The following is a 15,188-nucleotide window of genomic DNA, read 5'->3' on the forward strand; positions in this document are numbered from 1 at the left end:
AATCTTAACCTTGAAAAGCAAGTTCCTTCTCTAGTCAACTCTTTCCAAAAGAGGTTGCATTCCTATGATAGTCTTTCCTCAGACATTCTCTCCAATGTTTTAATGTAAAGCAGCTGGGTCATCTTCCTTACAATTGCTAATGTGTTGACAATTGCAGCTTCAGTAAACTAAAACCAGCCTCAGTGCCTGAAATTTTAATTTGCTTGATTTTTTTCCAACTTAAAATCTTACATCTCTCAGTCCAATACCTTTAGCCAAGCATATCTTTCCATTACAAATTTAACCTTGATCAAACTTTCTGGGCCTGGGCAGCAGAACACAGCCAGCCCTTATGCCAGTATCACAGCACCAACAATGTCCTCTGCAGTCTTTCCTTCCACTTAGAAAGTTCATAAACCACACCTCAAAGTTCAATACTGTCTGCCCTTAGGATTCTAAAACTCTCATCAGAATAGTCCATAAAACTTGGCTTACCACTCCAGAAGGTAACTTCCTTTGCAAGCACCAAGTCCATGCCAATTCCTCCAAAACAAAAGTTCCAAAAGACCAACATCCACGTGGTCAAGTTCATCTCAGCCCACTCCTCAGTACCAATTTCAGTAGCATTCAGCTTCAGGTTCATTGAGATGAACTTCCTGACCAGGCATAGTTATGGATGAAAACATTTATTGAAGCTTACAGATCCAGAGGACATTCCATAATGGCAGAAGAAGCTGGCCTGCTTTCACAGGACCAAACACACAGACAGATGAAAAAGCCAAAAAGCCAAAAGCCACACAGAACAGCACACTTCAGGAACTCGAAATCTCAAACCCACCACCATACCTTAAGATCAACCCAGTTACATTGCCTCCAGCAAAACACAAACTAATAAAACTTTGAATATATCAGGGGCAATCATCTTGTCAACACGTTGTGTTGACAGATACATCTTGTCAACATGGTTTCCAAATTGTTTCAATGTTCCTTTATCATGGCAGAATGCTTCAATGCTAGTGTATATCTATTGCTCTTCCACAGTGGATATGACTAAAGTAAAAATAAATGAAGTAAATTTCTATAATTTCATAAATATATATAGATATCTTACTAATTTGGATTTCCTTGATTGCAATAGAAGGAAGTTGAGCATTTTCTCATAGATTTATTTATAAATTATTTTTGCAAATGGATTCTTTAAGCCTGTTGAAACTGAGGCCAATTTTACAATAAATATTTTCAAATAGAAAATGATCCCTCATTATATTTCCCTATAGCTATTTTAAATACTTTATTTGATTTCCAGACCTACTTTTCTTGTGCTGACCTCAATAGGGATACCTGGCTGTGGTTTATTCCTTTAGCTATATAAAGATCTTAACTATTTTATTTCCCAAGACTTGAATGTGCTTAGAAAGATCATTCAGTCTAATGGTTCTTGATTTTGGTATACAAAATAATCAATCAGCATATTTATAAAATGTATATTCCTCAATATCTTTCTCACAAGGGGATGCAAAAAGTCAATTTTAACAGCCACCCCAAGGACATTGATAATACATACAAAACACTGAGAATCAGTTCTTTAGCTATTTCATATAGACCTTTGATACTCCTACATATCACTCTTCTATGCTCACTTCACCAGTTTTTACTCCAGTTTTTCTGTAGAATGGCACCTGCTGGTAAGCTATCTCACTCAATGTAGTAAACTTTACAAGTGTTATCTTTCTACAGGATGACAATAGTTTCCTTTAATCAGTATACCTACCCTCAATATTTATAGGGTTTTGACAAATGCCTTCTAGGACAGTCATACTTCTCCTGGTTGAGAAACATCACCAGAGTACCTTTGGCTTACATAGTTAGGGGTCATCAGACAAGTGGAAACTTTTGAAACATGCTCATTTTGAGCGGTTCTATGGTTGTGCAATTGTGTGACTGTGTCAATGCTTAAGCCAGCATCTTGTTTATTTTTTTCTTAACAACTGGCGTAAGATGAAGCCATTTGTTATTACCTCCATAAGATCTCCATATATTGAGCCCATCAACATTCTATCATGGATGATGAAAGAGGGCCTCAAACCATATAAACACAGAAAAAGTGCTAGCTGGAATAAAGAAAGGGTTCGTTGGGATCGTGATGAGAGAAGACAAAATAAGTTGATTAGAGCAGATTATGATGAAATCAAAATATATTTATATGATAAACTTTGAAATTAAAAGTCAAGGGAAAAATGTTTAAAGGACCTGAACAGCCATTTTCTAAAGATATGCAAAGGGTCAAAAGGCATATAAAACAATGATTAATACCAGTCATCATCAAATAGATCAAAACTACAATGAAGTAGCATGACTACTATCAAAAAGATGAGAGGACTGTGTCTGGAGGAATGGCACAGTGGTTAAGGTATTTACCAGCAAAGCCTAAGGACCCAAGTTCAATTCCCCAGTATCCACATCAACACAGATGCACAAAGTGGCACATGAATATGAAGTTAGTTTGTAAATGCTTGAGGCCCTGTTGCACCCATCCTCCCCCCTCTCTGTTTGAAAATAAACAAACAATAAATATTTTTAAAAGAAGAAGTAAGTACTTGCAAGGATGTTAAGAAAAGGGAAGATTTTACTTTATTGTGTACTATGAGTGGGAATATAAACTAAATATAGCCACCATATAAAGTTATATGTAAGGTCCTTACAAAGTAAAATTACAAATATCATATGCTCCACCAATACCATTATAGGGTATATACTGAAAAGAAATAGAATCATAAAATCACTATTATGAAGAGATATTTGCAGTCCTATGTTCCCTGCAATATGATTTATAGCAGCCAAGATATGGAATCAATCCTATATGAATGAATATACTGAGGTTCATTTAAATAGTAAAATATGATGCAAACTTTAAAAATAAGGAAATACTATCATTTGAGACAATTCATATGAAACTGGAGGCTATTATACCATTTCAAAAGAAGCTTATCACAGAAAGACAAATACTGAATGGTCTCACTTATATATAGAACTTTTACAAGACAAGCTCATAGAAGTAGAGAACAATGACAGTCTCTGGAGGTCTGAGCAGGGAAGAATGTAATAATAGTGTACAAGGATTCAGGTAGACAAGAAAAGTGAGTTTTCAAGTTTAACCACAGAGCATTATATCTATAGTTAATAATAATATATTTAACTTCCAAAATTACTGAGAATATATTTCAAATCTCATCGCAAAAGCAAGTATGTGAAATGATGGATGTGTTAATAAGCTTGGTTAATCACACCACAATGTACACATATATCAAAACCCCATTTTATAACACATAAATACATAGAATCATCCTCAGTTAAAAATATACCTGTGATAAATATTATGGTGGGAGAATCAATACCTTATAAGCTCTAAATCTTTTATGCCCTTGTTTTCACAATACTTCCTGACTGCTCTCTATTTCTATCCTTACACTTTGTTAATGTCCACCTACATATGGCTACCAAATTAGTTTTCTTAAAATACTGTTTTCATCCTCAATGTCTTCTTAGATTTTAGTGGTTCCCTATTTATTTTATTTTATTTATTTTACTTTTTATTTATTTTAAATGGCTGTACTCTTTCATCCTCTCACCCTCATCCCCATTTAACTGGGGGACTCTTCTCAGTTGTGTTATGGCATTCACTATAAGGCCATGAAGAATTCAGCCTCTGTGGGGGAGATGGTGATTGGCCATACCTCAGAATATTCCCACCCACTTTGTGGCTCTTACAGTCTTCGCACCCCCTCTATTTCTCTTCTGCAACGTTTCCTGAGCCATGGAAGGCCTGTTAGCATTCTGATTTAGGTATCTGGTTTAATGGGCTTTGATTTATCACCTTGTCTATCACCTTCACCCTGGAGCTGGTTATCAGGCCAGCAATGGGGGCAGTATTCATGTAGCTGCTGCCTCTGCAATTTCTCCTGGGCCCTGGGAGATGTGATAGAGGTGGAACGTCTTATTCCTCAGCCTAGCCTGCATCAGGTTGCATATGAGCAAATGCACAAATTTTAGAGTAAGAAAAACATGGAATTGTATTGGGCTCTGCTTCTTGTTATGGGAATTTAAGCAGGGTGACTAACTTTACTAAGTCTTAATGCCCTTCTTGTTAAACAACTGATCTTCCATATCTAGAGCATTGCATGCTATCCCCTCAGCATGGACCTTTTCCAAGCTTTTCTCTAGCATCACTATGTGAATGACTCCCAACTTCCTTTCAGGATACCCTTACTATAGTACATATATGGAAATAACACTGAAATAATATAGTTGAAAGTTCCCAAGGAGGGGATTCCAATAAGCCTTACTTGGTTAATGAGCAAGTATCTTGGTGTTAGATGCATTTATATTCCAGTGATCAATAGCTACAGTGAACAATTGGGGAGTAGGCACCAAGGCCATATGACATCATGCACAGTTGTTCAAAGTCTAGAAAGAAAACCCTCCAGGGGAAGCTGCAAAGCAACAGCCAGCCACAGGAGATATTGCACAACTGCCATATCCCTGCCTGCTTGGCCAGAACTATTTTCAAATCCAGGGACCAGAAGACTTTTTAGAAGGCCACCTGAGGCTAGGAACACTTGCTGATGAAGCTAGTTACAGCAGATTCACGCCCAACAAATTGGCTGCACCTAACAACTACTGATACATGTCAGCTCTGGAAGCATGTCTAGGGCTACATTCCTGGCAGTTTGTTGGGAGAATGCATTTCAGGATGAGGACACTGGCCCACATTCAGATTGTCCATGACAAATGTACCCCAAAAGGTCTTTGTTCTGTTCTTTGATGATGCTAAACATTAACAGGAGTCTCACAAAAGCCCTGACAAATAGAGAATACCACTCTGACTTTAAGTAGTATTGCTGACCAGTGGCATCACCACCACGTGTATGCAGCTCAGCTATACCATCAGCTGCCTCTGAAGCCAAATTCAACTCGCCTAAACAAATGTTAGGAATCTCTCTTCAGCTACAAGAGGCACATTTGTTCTTCTGTTTAGAAACACTCTATCTGACATTAGCAATAACAGCACAAACTAAGATTTTCTTGTAGAACTGGAAATTACAAAAGGAAATAGGAAGTATATACACTGTTTGATTTCAGTACATACCTGTTTATTGCTTAAAAGCTGTGTGCTCTCTGAGGGCAATACTGCCTATATAATTTTCCCACATGCCATGGAAACTAGAACATAGTGAAAGCAAAAAGCAAGAAGTGGATAAAAAGTGGGTAAGAAGTAGACAATGCCAGGCACTTTACTAGGCACTACCTTTGTGCTTTGTAGCTATGTGATGAAGTAAATACATGGTTTTTCATGTTTCCTTCTACTCAGCCATGGAAACTTAGGTTTCACTTCAAGAACTGAGGGCTGTAGAGATGGCTTAGTGGCTAAGGTGCTTGCCTGCAAAGCCTATGGACCCAGGATCAATGCACCAGCACACACATAAGACAGATGCACAAGGTGGCACATGTGTCTGGAGTTCATTTGCAGTGGCTAAAGGCCCTCGTGTATCCATTCTCTCTTTCTTTTTCTCTCTCTAAAATATATAAATAAATAAAATTTAAAAAAAATCAAAGATCATGGAGACAGGCCCAATGCATACTTTATGTCTCAGTTCTTTGAAGGAAAAACACCAGGATAATTTCTGTTTTGATCAATAGTTCTAGACTCCTTGTTCCCTCTGTCCTCTTACTATGTTGAAATATCTATACCTTTCCTCATAGATGATTCAGAAAATATTAAGAGATTTTTAAGTGCTCCATGTCTACCAAGGAGGGAGAAATTTCTGTAGGAAGGAGAATTAAAATGGGGATCATTTCTCCTAACATCTCCATAAAAGATCAGAGCAATTTTGGAGATGGAAAGAAGAGAAACTGCATCATATGCCTGCTATTCAACTGACAGTGTAAGGGAGAAACAACTGAAAAGAGCTGTTCATGCTTTATTGTTGCCTCCTTTTATTCCCTCCCATTCTCTCTCTTAGGTCCATTACAAAGGCTCAGAAGGAAACAGTCATATTAAAATCGTTGAAACAGCTCCTCTACCGGAGGTTTTTATTGTTTATTCTGGCATTTATTTTACTGCCAGTGGAAGTGGCCTCCCCTTCCAGTTCCATTGCTATTCCAAAACTCAAGTTGGCTGAAGTGGAACCCAGGGTTAGTGGTCTTGTCTGGGTCTCAGGTTCTCTAACCTTTACTCAGTTCTTAATTCAAAACTAAGTCAGTGGTTTCTATGACTTGCATAGAGAGTTGCAGATAAAGAGGAATAAAAGAATAAGCCTGTGGTAGTGTGTTGGCGATAATTAAAATTTTAAGAAACTGAATACCTGAATACCTACTGGTGGTAGGTTAAGGTTTATATATTTGAGTTTATATATTTGACAAAGATGGTGTTGTGCAAGTCTATGTTTAACTTCCAATGTCACTATTGTTAAGTGGATTACAATAACCCATCAAATACAGCAGAGCACTTTGCCCAAGCTCCACCCTACACTCATATCCAGTATAATAGCCTTTCAAGGTCAGGGAAGGTTATCTTTTCATCTCTTTCTTTAGCACAGAAATAAACACATTAGTCTGATTCTCTCCATTTCTGGGGCACTGATTGTTGGCAAAGTAGAAAAGCCTGGTAAAATTTCATGAACAATTGTATCTTTGTAGTCCAGGTCCAAAATTTCTCTAAATAAACAATATTTATCCCCTTTAGCCTAGGGTGATGTCACTCTCTATTGGAGAATCTGTCTTTGTTTTTCAGAAGGCAGCAAGGACCAAGGGCAACTAAAATCTATAAAGAATACAAAAAAAGGTAGCTGATTCCCTGGCAGGAGATGAACCACCCCTTGCACATCAGCTAGGGTCTAGGTGAAATTACAGAGAAACTGGTACATGAACAAGTGTTGCTTCCATGGCAAGCCTGACAAGCTGTGCTAGGGTAATGGAGAGAGACACTGAAAATACTCAAAATGTACCAAAGTAGAAATCCCAAAGCTTCTGAGAGATCAATATTGTAGTAAACTTAAGGAGGATCGCCATGAGTTCAAGGCCATTTTGAGACTACATAGTGAATTCCAGGATAGCCTGGGATAGAGTGAGATCCTACCTCAAACTGCCTCCCCCAAAAAACCCACCCACAAAGGCTCAGGGGTTTTGCAGAAGAGGGGTCAGAAAGAATGTAAGAGCCACAGGGTGGGAGGCAATGTCCACAGGCATCCCCCCATGACTGCCTGCTGCTCTCGCAACTGATAACCCACGACCCCAGGGTGAGTACCAGTAATCTCACTTAGGAGGCCCCAGTGGAATGGGAGAAGGGAGGACGGGGATGATAATACAACACATGAAGTGTCCATACAAACTTTCTACTTAATCAAATATTGTGTAATAAAAAAATGAAGACTTAAAGTCATATATGTGATAGGCCAGGACAAGAATGGGTTGGCCAACCTCGATCTTAGATAATCTCAAAGCAACTTTCAGGCAATAAATTTACTCACAAAAGCCTTTATCTTTTCCTAGAGTAATTAATAAATGGGTAACTCATTCTCCTTTCAAAAAATTATCTATCATATAGAAATATGACATCCCTAAGTCATTTTCCTAACTTACTTCTGACATATATATATATAAATGTGTCAGTATCCTCATATGAGTGAAAATATGTGTGTAACCTAGGTTTATGATCATGGAAGAACCTAAGATTTACAGAAAGAAAATGATGGGAACAGAATAAGGAATTAAATTTTTAATCGATGAGATGTTGAGGGTCTTTCTATTTATGAAGAATACAATGTGAGTAAATTCCATATTTACTATATACCCTTCTGATTTTTGGAGCACTCAGTGTACACTCAATTGTTTTCTAAACACCACAAGTGGATATTATTACTTACTTGTGTTCTTTGCCTCAAGCTTCCATGTAAAAGCTTATCAGTGTCTATATATATATATATATATATATACATGGAGAGAGAGAAATAATGGGCACACCAGGGCCTCCAGCCACTGCAAAAGAACCCCAGACGCGTGCGTCCCCTTGTGCATCTGGCTAACGTGGGTCCTGGGTAATTAAACTTCGAACCAGGGTCCTTAGGCTTCACAGGCAAGTACTTAACTGCTAAGCCATCTCTCCAGCCCCAACATTCTATTCTTACTCAATATCTTCACCCTCATCCTCTATCCCTTGGCAAGCCAAAACAGCAACATCATATATTAATTCCCTAACCTGGTTTCCTCTTCTCAGTCTGCCAGTCTCCACACATGGCAAATCCAGGTATGCAGTGTCTCACCTGTATCCTCAAGTTCAATCTACAGGGGGTCCTACAGGTTCTGCATCGAAAATTGATCCCAAACCTGATCCCTCTTATCTTCACCACTTATACCTTTTCCCAGCTACCATTATTGTTCTACTGGGGAGTCTTTTACTAGCCCTATAATCAATAACAGGCCTAAAGGTATCCTAGTAAAGCTTGTATTTCTGTTAAAAAGATGACTCCTGTTACTTACTTGCACAGTTTCAGCATTTAACACTGAAATGGCATGCATTGCTTAAATTACAGAATAAGGAGTTGGGCTATTTTCTATAACCTTCAGGTCATTTTGTACCTCTCCGCATCCTATATCATCAAGAATCCTATATAGTGGGAATATCACTGTGCTGAGGGTCCAACTGAGCTTCCTGTGAAAGACATCAGTAAAAGTCTGTATATTGCCTCAATATTCACAGCACTCCCTTTTTCAACAGCCATGGGTATGCTTATCCCCAAGCAGTCCAGCCTTTTGTGATGCTCTGAACCTATGCTATACAATATTTCCTGTACTTCGTCCATGCCTGATTCCTCTGAGAAACTCATAATGGTTCTATAAAACTCACTACAAGATTTGGGTCTTTGCACTTTTGTGTCTCCTGCCCTTTCCTGTGACCCTCACTCTATTTTACACAAGTCATTTAAACAATGTGTTCCTTATGGTCAGGGACTGGATTTGTCACATTTATATACATGGCACAGGCCTGCTATATAGGGTGATTGATTGAATTACTGCTTGAAAATTTATTGAACTCTTTTACTACTAGAAAAAAAAATCAAAGGTCAGTGCTCTTTTCATCAAAATTACTAATGGTAACATAATGACTGAATTCCTTGCACCACATAAATTAACGGTTAAGTTTAAAGTTGTTATGATTTGGGAAAATGGAATTACTAAAAACTATTGCTGCATAGCATCCACATATATCTGAAAAGTAAGTAATTGGAAGCTTTCTGAGAAGAAAATAACAGACTACAGTGCAGACAGGTAAGCAGATGGGCATTATAAAACCCAGGTTCATAGACATGGAAGGCAAAATGAATACCAAACACAGCTTAGCAGGTTTTTTTTAACAGAGATAATAGAATGGATGTGTTAAAACTTTCCAAGATATAATGACAACAATTTCTAAGAATTGAAGAACAAGGCATAGATCTTGAGAATTGCAAAACACTAAGTTCCAGGAAAGATAAACAATAACAAATCTATGCCTAAACACATTATAATGAAACTGTAAGAGACTGAAGAAAAAAAGTATTTCAAGGAAATGACGGGATTCAAGATTTCATACACTAGGCAACCAGGTTAACAGACTTAATTGACAATAAATGGAGCAGTGTCCTTAAAGTGCTAAGGCTATGGTACAGACTAAGACATCTCTGTCATCCCAACTCATTAAAGGAAGACAAGGAAAATTTCAACCTCAACAAACAAATTAGAATGGAGAGAGTTTGCTCTGTAGGAAACATCTCCAAAGAGACATACTGTAGTTTGAAAAGAAGGTAAATAAATATAGATAAAAGGAGGAGCAGGATATAAGGAACAATGATAAATAAATACATAGCTATTAATCTAAATCAATAAGTCTATATAGTGAAAGAGTACAATGGCTAATGTAGAGGATGAGAAAAACAAGGTGGTACAGCACACTGATAAACAATAATTTGGTGCATGCTAATTGTGAGATCAAAGCTACCACATTCAAAGTTCCTCACAATTAGTGGGAGGCAAGTAGAAAAATTGAATTCTATTTAGAATTCATACTTATAACATTTTAAGATCAGTCAGTAATATCACACAGAAAAAGAAAGTCTGTTCTCCATTGTGAATGTTCTATGAGAAATGCTGAAAGAATATTTCAAACCATACAACCTGCTGACATACAGACTTACTGAAATGAAATATATATGTCAAATTTCCAAAGCAAGAAATCTGACAGGAGTTGTTTTGATGTCCATACCACCAGGTAAATGTATAGTATCCCCGGGTCTTTGCCTGAGACTAGATCTCATGTCAGACTGGCCTGGAACTCATTCACTAGAATGATTAAATTATACACATAAGCCACTGTGGCTAACACATAGCTTCTTAACATGACCATTAACAATACAACAAACTGAGGGGATATTTCACTTATATTAATAATTCAGTCTCATTCTTCTATGATCTTACTCTCTGAAGGAAACCATCACTGGGCCTTTTCTGGTTTTCTATGCACAGTCTTAAAATTTCTTTCTTTTTTTTTTTTTTTTTTTTTTTTGAGGTTGGGTCTTGCTCTAACCCACACTGACCTGGAATTCACTATGTAGTATCAGGGTGTCCTCAAACTCTTGCCGATCCCCCTGCCTCATTAAAGGCATGTACCACTATGGCCAGCTTTACAATCTCATTTTACCTAATAATTTCAATTGTCTCTTCACCAAAATTTTACCTGTTTGAAGGATAAGAAAAAAATATCCAAAATATTTGGCTATCTACTCTATTATAAAAATATTTATGTGAAGATTAAGTCTATGGAAATTATAGTCCACTATAATGAAAAGAATAAGAGGAGTAAAAGTATCTATTGTTTGGCAAAAAGATCCAGCCCCTAACAATATAAAATCAACTTGACAATTAGAAAGAAAATTACTCATTAATAAAGATATTGTCAGTCATCAATGGAAAAACTTAATGATTGTCCCTTGCGTACTAGCTACTGGGATGTGAACGAAAAAGCAACTCCATAAATTTCACTTATACACTATGTGAGCAGTCAAATTCTAAGGCTGAAATACTGCTGGACAATGTTATTCTAGAAAAGAAATCAGAAACCTGACAAGGCTATAAAAATTTAAAAGAGCAGTACAAGTAGGGATCAATAAAACTATATCCCATCAGCCAAAAAGCAATCAACCAGGTCCAGGAAAGTGATTTCTCCTGGTACAGGGAAACTTACAGCTATGTAAAAGTGTGTAATCTAGCACCCCAGAGTATCAGAGAAGTCTTTAGGAGGCTTCCTTACAGTAGTTCAGCCTAAGAATGCGAGTTTTTCCTCAAGTACTTAAACATGTTTTATTTGCTCACTTGTATATGGTTTTTATCTTAAAACAGAAAGTAGTGGTTCATGTGGACCTCAGGATGCATCAAGATAATTAATCTTTCCACATAGGAAGTTTTCATACTCAAAACTAGTATATTAAAAATAATGTTGTGTTGGGCTGGAGAGATGGCGTAGCAGTTAAGCGCTTGCCTATGAAGCCTAAGGACCCCGGTTCGAGGCTCGGTTCCCCAGGTCCCACGTTAGCCAGATGCACAAGGGGGCGCACACGTCTGGAGTTCGTTTGCAGAGGCTGGAAGCCCTGGCGCGCCCATTCTCTCTCTCTCCCTCTATCTGCCTTTCCCTCTGTGTCTGTCGCTCTCAAATAAATAAATAAAAATTAAAAAAAATAATGTTGTGTTGGTATTTTTTAGGTATGTGTATCTAGGAGAACCTCAAAGATCTCAAAACAGCCCTTTGAAATTTCCAGGACCATATAACTTAGTATTTGTGTGTTACATGTGGGGGTTCTAAGTGAACCAAGGCTGAAATTGTACTGGTAGTTTAGGCCATGACAAGAAGTGAATGATGTAGATGGAATTGATGGAAATATCTCCAGTCCTCATGTATCATGATTTTAGCCAGTAATAGATTCAAAACCCTTTTCTAGTTACTGGGAAAACAGAAGCATTCAAATTCTACCTTTCTAGGTCAACAATTCTCAGTTAGCTCTGGCTACACAGTGACACCCTGTGTATAGGGCACACTGGAAATTCTGTAAGTCACTGCGACCTGCTCTTAGGCACATTTTAAAACTTCCTAAGCCTTACCCCCAACATTTCTATTTTATTGTTCCTGTAATGTAGCCTGGACATTTGGAATTTATACATGTCCCTTCAGGTGTATTTTGTTATTGTTGTTTTGGTGTTAAATTCAGGGCCTTGCATGTGTTTAAGCAAGTACTCTACCACATCCACATCCCCAGCCTTTTGTGTGAGACAGAGTCTCGGCTATGTGGCGCAGGCTGCCCACAGACTTGCAACATTTCCTTCTCTGCCTCCAAAATTTTGGAATTACATCCTTGTGCCCCCACACATGGACAGTATGATTTTAACATGCTACCAGAATGAAAGCCACTGAAGAAGTTGGTGGAAGACATGTATTACACTGTATCAAATCTCATGAACTACTTTTCTTTCTTCCTGGTTTATCACCTAAATGACTAGGATATGTTAAGTGGTAGAACTTGGTTCAAACAAACAAACCAACAAAATATAGCTGTAAATGGAGAGAAATTTAAATATCAGGAACGCCTGGATTTCTTCCATTAGAGATTTACTCACTTTCTGCACATAAATATGGAAAAGGAGCTTCAAATTTCATAAGAAATATAAGTACAATTCTGACCTATATGGGCAGAAACAAAGAATGGCTCAACAAAGAGATGAGTTGGAATCCTAAGGATGGACTGAGGACCAGACAGGCATTAACTGTACAGAATTCTTGAACAGACTGGGAATCTTGTACAGAGAACATACCGAGTACAGAGTCGATGGTGTTGGAGACAAAGCAATGACTTCTGAGTCTTTCTTGGATGCTATCTCTCACTCAAGTGTATGTCTCTTCTAAAAGGAATAATAAAACTCTTTAATTGGTTATTTATAATACAAACAAATGACAGAGAATTTAATTTGCATAAACATAACATAGTGACATGAGTACCATGATGGTGGATTGTGCAAGGTGCAGGTTTGTACATGAGCTACTGTTGAGCTTGAAAGTGAAACTTCACAAGTCCTGGTGTGGTGGTGCACACCTTTAATCCTAGCACTGGGAGGCAGAAGTAGGAGGATTTCCATGAGTTCAAGGCAACCCTGAGACTACTGAGTAAATTCCAGGTCAGCCGGGGCTAGAGTAAGACTATACCTCAAAAAACAAAAAAAGAGTTCCAGTCAAAATGGCATCCGCCTAACCTCCCCTCACCTCACGGGGAAGAAAAGGCAAGACCCTTAAGGTTCAGGGTGTTTTTTTAGGGGGTTGTTGGTTCTAGCAGGTTTCCAGTATGAGGGTACAGAGGAGTAAAATAGGGAATCCATTGATTCCCACACTACTGGGTAGCCCCCCAGCCCCCCAATCCCTTCAAGCATCTGTCTTAGCTGCAGTCCCAGTAGGAGGTCCCTCCTGCACTAACTGCAGGCCAAGTGTACCCAAGCTAGCAGGCTAGGTCCTCTGTCCTAGGCTTTTCCATCATCAGGCTGAGCTCCACAGGCGTGATCCTAATTGCCATTCCCACCCAGCCCTGCGGACCCCCGTGCAAGAGATCCCCATTCCCACCCAGCATTGCTGTTCCTGCCCAGCCTTGTGAACCCCCACAAGGGATCCCCGTTCCCACCCAGCATTGCTGTTTCCGCCGCCTAACCTTGCTGACCCCTGCATGTGATAGCCATTCCTACCCAACCTTGCTGACCTCTGTACACGTGATCACTATTCCCACCCAGCCTTGTGGACTCCACCCAGGCGATCAACCTTCCTGTCCAGGCTTGGTGACCCCTGCGTGTGCTATTGTCATCCCACTTGCCATGTCTCCTCCCACCCCCAAACAGGGACCTAGGCTAGTGTCTCCACCCTAGCCTTTCTGAACACTGTGGGCATTCTCCATACCACTCACGCCTAACCCCCACTTCTGGCCAGCAGGTTAGTGTCCCACTCCCTAGGCCTTCTGAAATATTGTATGGGAAGACCACAGCAAAAAAATGAGTAACATGAAAAATCAGTTCCAAGTAAATCCAGCTAGATTGCCCAGTCAGACAATGGATGTCATGAATCAAAAGTTAGAAGAGGCAATAGGATCAGAACCACAAAATGAAGAAACAAGCTATGCAACCCTGACAAGCAAATAGCAGAACTTGCAGAAACTCAACAAAGGACCAATAATTGTATGAATGGTATGCTCACTAGATTAGACCTATTAGAAAAGAACCAGGAAGTATTCCTAAGGCAGTTAAATGATCTGAAAGAGAGTGAGAAAAAAGAAGACCTTAATCACCAGCTGCCTAAGCTCAATGAAGACATAAAGAAATGCAAGGATGAATTCCAAAAAGCATCAAGAAAATCAGAAAATGACATGATAAGGAAATTTGACAAACAGATGGAAACTATACATAAAACATCAGTAGAAAAAACAAACGAAATTGAATAATCCCAAAACTCTATAGAAGCTCTCAAGAATAGGGTCAACCATGTGGAGGATAGAAACAGAACTGGAAGACAAAACAGAAGAAACACTTTATGAGTCCAAAAGTATCAACAATATCAAAAATTTCTGTGAACAGAACATGAGGGAACTGCGAGATAACCATAAGAGTCCCAACTTCTGAATCATGGGAATACCAGAAGGGGAAGAAATACAGACTAAAGGCATGGAAAATTTATCAGCAAAATTATTGAAGAAAACTTTGCCACTCTCTCAAAAGAAAGTCCCAGAAAGTTACAAGAAGCTGACAGAACTCCAAACAGACTGGACCAAAGCAGAAATTCTCCAAGACATATTATCATTAACACTCTGCACATCAATCACAAGACAAAGTTCTGAAAGCAGCTAGGGAGAGACAACACATTACATATGAAGGCAAACCCATGAGAATTACTTCAGACTTCTCAATGGAAATCCATAAGGGACTGGAATGGAACACTTCAAACTCTTAAGAATTATGACTTCCAACCCAAACTACTCTACCCAGCAAAAGTATCCCTCATAATAGATGTTGAATGAAAAAATTTCTAAGATAAAACTTAGCTTTACAACTATAACAACACAAAGCCAAACCTACAGAATACTTCAGGGAATGCTCCA

The 15,188-nt window shown here is 38.6% G+C and overlaps 1 protein-coding gene across 6 annotated transcripts in view; it reads right to left on the reverse strand.

The window, feature by feature from the left end:
* The window catches only part of Fgf13 (fibroblast growth factor 13), a 561,729-nt gene that overhangs the window by 259,158 nt on the left and 287,383 nt on the right, over positions 1–15,188 (reverse strand). The window contains exon 3 of one of the 6 annotated variants that reach the window (XM_045140363.1): positions 12,874–12,960. The exons of the other annotated variants lie outside the window; for them this stretch is intronic. The gene's annotated coding sequence lies outside the window, so the exon portion shown is untranslated. The remainder of the gene's footprint in view (positions 1–12,873; positions 12,961–15,188) is intronic. 6 annotated transcript variants of the gene reach the window in all.

This window comes from Jaculus jaculus, chromosome X (assembly GCF_020740685.1).
Source record: "Jaculus jaculus isolate mJacJac1 chromosome X, mJacJac1.mat.Y.cur, whole genome shotgun sequence".
Taxonomy (NCBI): domain Eukaryota; kingdom Metazoa; phylum Chordata; class Mammalia; order Rodentia; family Dipodidae; genus Jaculus; species Jaculus jaculus.